Here is a 6,000-nt window from a genome sequence, read left to right on the forward strand (position 1 = left end):
TTAGTGAGCGAAATAATACCAGAAAGATATTGGGAGGCAACTATGTAATCAATAGAAGAGCATGAATTTCCTCGACGCCAAGTAGAACAGGCCTGAGGACGCTGTGGTTGTATCACCACAAGATCCCAGCTAGAAAAGAAATGTGTCCATCTTACACCATTTGCGTGAGCAGTTTTGAAGTGGTATGAAGATTCATTTGACGGGGGGACGTTTGAAGAGGCGTATAGATATGCATTAAAGTCACCACAGATCAGAACTTCTGCAGCGGGATAATTACAGAAAGTTGCCATTAGTGTTTCATTTAAGACAGAGATGGCTTCTTCAATACCAAGGGTAGAGGGATTCCAATAAATGGATATCAGGGCCACTCTTTTCGGACCAAAAATGTTAATGTCAATATCAATCATTAAGAACAATTGATTAGACACATTAGAATTTATTACAAAGAAAAGGTCATTGTTGAGTAAAATGGAAATCCCTCCGACAGGACGACCCGACAAAGGCTGAGTCGCGGCGTTGTGAATGGCGGTAAAACCATCCAGAAAAAATTCATTACAGCACATGGTTTCTTGCAAAAAAAAATAGATGGAAGGTCTTTCCTACTCCTATTTGCGAACCATGTTACCATGTTAAAAGATTATTAAATCCGCAACAGTTCCAGGACTGAATAATGAACTTGTTGCATTATGAGGTCATCATCATAACAGAGGAGTTCGTACTTGCTAGTTGTGATGGAGCTTTTGCCGCAGGCAGGATCCCCAAGATACCATTCAAAGCAGAAGTGAGAGAGGCCAGTTGCACTAATATTTTATCATTCTCAGATCGAGCAGAACTAGAATTATTCGCAGCAGTACAGTTTTTTGGAATTAGAGGAGGAGTAAACTCCAAAAATTGCACTGCCTTTTCAAAGGATGAGAATGCTTGTAATTCGAATCCAAGAAAAAGCAAATCAGTTTTGTATTCCCAAATCAATTTCACTATGATAGGCGATATTACTTTACACAACATACGATTATTGTTAATCAGATGTAGCTTTATCCACTCTATATCTTGTGAAATTAAATTGCGCAAAGAGGGAATTTTATAGAGAGTGTTCATCAAAAATGTGGGAACCACCTCGTTAATTTGTTGATTACTGGACCATCCAATTAGAGTTTGCATTTCATCAGGGATTTCATTAAATGATCGTAAATCTTGATTGATAATGATAAGAGGGGAAGAAGGTTTAGATTCAACACTGCAGGATGCAATCGGTACTTGAACAGACGCTCCCGGAGGGAAGTTGTTCACAGCGTCGGCGCTTGCTCTCTTGGCAAAGTAGACACTTGAGACATATTACCTGGAAAAGGCGCCTGAGGTGCTGTGTGCTGCGCAATGGATACTCAGGGTATAGCAAAGGCGGCGCAGACAGAGGTTGATGAATCAATGCCTGAACGACCGTAGGAGCAAGGCCCTTAGAGTCAAGTGCCCCCATGTTGGAATTACTAATAGCACCACAGCACGATGTTTTTTTATTTTCCACAAGAGGAAAAAAAGTATTCAAATTTGCCTGTATTAAAACATTAGAAGGTGTAGTGCCTTCGCAAACAGCCGTTGCTCCAACACTGATGTGATCTTCTAGTACATTCTTCTCAATAGGTTTGAGCGAGGAAGAACCCATACCTTTCTTTGCTCTTTTTGTGCTTTTTTAGACGATTTCAATTGAAGTGCCATTAAACTCTCTTCATTCAATTGACTGACATTGAGTTTGTTTTTTTGTTTTTATATAGCGCTCCTGACCAAGGGGTATATGGGCGCTTAAGTATCAAGTTACAGGCAAAGGTAAGGAACATTTGTGCAGCCTATGTAAAGTTACAAGAAAGCAGATATTGACAAGCCGACATAGTAAGGATGCATTAGGCATACAAACATAATTGGTTATTTATTGAGTAACCAATTGATGACCTTAGTTCTGAAAGGTTGGAAAGTAGGGGTGGATTTGATATCCAATGGGATAGTGTTCCACAGTTGTGAGGCTAGAACTGGGAAGCTGGATCCACCGGCTCTTTTAAGGGAGTATTTGGGCACCGTCAGTTGTAAGGTATTGGAAGATCTGGTGGTTCTGGTGTTCTGTCTTACAGTGAATTTTTTGATTAAGTAGGGCGGGGCTAGGTGGTTGAGAGCTTTGTAGGTGAGGCAGATAGTTTTGAGATCTATTTTTTGTTGGATGGAGAGCCATTTGCAAGAAATTCTTGTGGCCGAGATATGTTCTCTTCTAGGAATATTAAGGGCGGCATGGAGTGCATTGTTTTGTAGAACTTGCAGTTTATTAATTACCACTTTGTTGGCACCTACATAGAGGCTATTACAGTAATCCAGTTTGGATTGTATAAGTGCTCTGGCTAAAATGAGGCAGTTGTTAGGGGAGATTAAAGGTCTGCAGGCCCTAATTAGTTTACCAGTGTAAGCAGTGGCTGAGGCGGTCATGTTAATTTGTTTGGCGAGGTTGGTATTCGTGTCTAAATAGAAACCAAGAGTTTTTACACTCTTGGCGACGGGAATGGTGTTACCGTCAATGGTGAGGCTGGTATAACTAGTGCTGAGATTCCGGATGGTATTAGGTGAGCCGACAAGGAGCAGTTCGGTCTTGTCATCATTCAGGCAGAGGCCATGTGTGGCCATCCATGCCTGAATGATGGAGAAGACTTCATTGATCCTGTTGGCGTCCACGTTGTAATTGCCGGATAAGGTGAGGAGTATCTGGGTGTCATCTGTGTAGTTAGTGTAGGTGACACCCAGATGGTCCAGCTTGTCGAATAGGGGCTTAGTAAATATATTATACAAAGTGGGTGAAACACAAGATCCTTGTGGGACACCGCAAGTGATGGGAATGGGGTCGGCCGCTGCTAGGGGTGAGAAGACTCGCATGGTCCTGTTGTCAAGGAAGGATTGGATCCATGTGACCGCAGAGTGGGAGAAGTGAACTGCCGATGACAAGTGGTTGCACAAGATTTTGTGGTCAACCAAGTCAAAGGCAGCGGAAAGGTCAAGGAGAAGAAGGATGGCAGCCCTACCTTTATCTTTGAGTTCGTCTATCTGTCTTTTGAGGTCAAGAAGGGCCGTTTCCGTCCCATGTTGAGGACGAAAGCCAGATTGGCGAATTCCCAGTAGTTGGTTAGTCTCGAGTTGAAAATCTTCATTTCCGATTTGAGAGGAGTTCAACATCGCATCTGCATTATCACAGTTTTTGGCTGAGCATTGCAGAGAGGCAACTGCATTGCTAACGTTAGAGATAGAGGCACTATTCCTCTTGGATTTATTTTTCCGTTTCAATGCTCTCTGGTAGGATTTTTTCATTCTGCGCAATGGATGGTAACTATTTTTAGATATATCGATTGATTCTAAGGAGGTGGACTCCTCAAGTAGATTCGTAATCGCTGAAGGGCTATCAGGGAGGGGCTCCGCAGAAGTAGAAGCCGGAACAGTTGTATCATTTTGGAATAATTCAGCCGAAAACAACTGAGATTTAAATAGAATCTGTTCGATTTGTAGGATTCTCTCGTGTTGAAGTTTCGCCACTTCAACTACGTCAAGCACTGGAGGATTTGATGTTAACGGCTCCAGTAAGTTAGGTTTGGCCACTGCATTAGCAAATGACGTTGGCATACCATTTAGCAGAAAGGTGACTTCGTCCGTTTGAGTGCATTGCGATGTCAAAGCCTGCATTGAGGGATTAGCAGGCAAGCTCCTCTTTACAAGCTCAGCCATCCGTTCGGGACAGGTTATGTGGAATTTGTGACACGCTTCCTGAGCTAACATGAACCCTTCGATTTTGGAGAGTTTAATGGAGTTAGTTAGAATTGAGTCTTTGATGTCTTTTAGTAGCACCTGAGTAAGTTCCTGTCCCATATCAAGTAAATTTAGAATACGAGTAAGGACAGGAAATGAATGGAGTTCTTGCTCTAACAGATGGGAAGAGTTTTCATTAGGCGGAATTGGAGACAATGAAGGATGAGGCGAAAGAAGAGCAGATGTAAACGACTGTGCCACATATTTGTTAGAAGAATAATGAAATGAAGGATCATCTAACTGAAGCTTCCTTTGGGACTGAAATTCAGGAGTAGGCGAACTTCCCGTTTTGCTAGGCGCAAAAGGATCTCTCGAGTGGTTTCTAGATGTTGTTAGATGATTAATTGGAACTAAAGTGGAAAAAGGCATTGGATGAAAGTGCACTTGTTCACGCAGTCCACAGGACGCTGTCACAGGGGTAGAAGGACCTAACGAGAGGCTAATTCGTCTCTCTAGGGCAGCAATTACACCCGGTGCAAGCAAAGAGGTGTCATCAATAGCAATATGAATATTGTCAGTCGCCTCCAAGAAGGCGTCTGACTTAATGGGCATGTCGTTGGCAATTTGTAATGTAAAGGGTGTGTTATCTTTTACCTCTAATATGGAAACAGATAGCTCGGTGACAGTGTGTTGATCAGTGGGTGTTTGAAGAGGCAACTGCTCTACAGAGTTGAGTAAGGGAGCTGCTTGTGTAGAGACAGATAAAAAAGATTGCTGACCTGTTTCTATAGCATACGGTCCTTCCATTTTCACTTTTGGGAACGTCTTGTTCCCAAGATTTTTAACCGATTCCTTCAGCCGCTTACCGTTCCTTAGAGTAAGTGAAGTGGAATCCATAAAGCAGGCTCTAGTAGTTATAATGAATCAGACAAAATAGCGTCTTACCAATAAGATGTCTACAGACGGCCTAGAGTGTTATAAATCATGCAAACAAATGCCTGAAAATAGCTATAAGAGTTGCTTACGGCATAAGAATCAGGCTAATGATCAACCAAACAAGTCTTACCAAAAAGCAACAGATCTTACAAAAAATGAGAGCCAGACACCACGCACCACGAACAGCAAACAGTCCTTTGCGGTGCTTCGTGGTGCGCAGCGCGGGTGCGCTGGAGCGATGTGTATTTAAATTTACCAGGAAGGGCGTTACCCAATGCGTGGGAGGCGTAACAAGTCCCCAGCACCTTGAAAACAATGCAAGAGAAAACAGATATTAAAGATTGCGCATGTAACGTTCACCATCCATTGTTCATTGTATATTGTTCATAGTCCCATATGCCTGAAGCCTCAAGAGGAGGAGGAGGCACACTGCAATTCACCTGTTTCCTGCTCTGACCCAGGTCAGGCATGAAGCGGTGTCGCTCCAAAAGACTTCCTCCACGATCGGCACGATCAACACGGCAGCTCGAATGAAGAGAGCGCCAGATTCCAGAAGGAAAAACAAGAAAGGTGAACAGCCACAACGGACTCACTGATGTAGGTGATGGCCATTGCAGTATTGCTTCCACCTTCCGGTTATCTATTGAAATTCCTTCCAGGGTTAGTATGTGCGGCAGGGGTGTTGCAAAGCCCAAAGGGCATCACCTGGTATTCAAATGCTGCCCTACCAGTACCCCCTTTCTACTGAAAATGTTGGACAAAGTAGCTCACCAACAGATCCAGGCGTTTCTTTACCAAACACTGCATTCTAGGCTATAAACAATCAGGTTTTCTGAGTGCACACAGTACTGAGTCCACCTTGCTGGACTTGAAAACCAACATCATACATCATATGGATAAGGGCAAGACCTCGCTATTGATGCTGTTGGATTTAACAGCTGCGTTTGACATGGTTGATCATTCTATTCTTGCCAGCAGGCTGCTTGAACGGGCATCTTTCGCTAAGAAAGCAGTCAATTGGGTTGTCTCATTTTTGTCAGAACATTCAGCCAAGGTGTTCCATGGAGATGCCGCATCTGAGGGCTTTATTCCACAATGTGGTGTGTCGCAGGGATTTGTCTGTCCCCTACTCGGTTTAATCTATTATACTTACCCTGTTTGATCTCTTGGATGCAGAGGGCACCTGCTACGCCAACTACGCTGATGATACCCAGTGTTTGTTCCCACTTTCTGGTGATTAGACGAAAGACACTGTAATCATCAATGCTACTTACAACCTAATTCATCGCTGGATGG

This window comes from Ambystoma mexicanum, chromosome 6q (genome assembly GCF_040938575.1).
Source record: "Ambystoma mexicanum isolate Mex_15411 chromosome 6q, UKY_AmexF1_1, whole genome shotgun sequence".
Lineage (NCBI taxonomy): Eukaryota > Metazoa > Chordata > Amphibia > Caudata > Ambystomatidae > Ambystoma > Ambystoma mexicanum.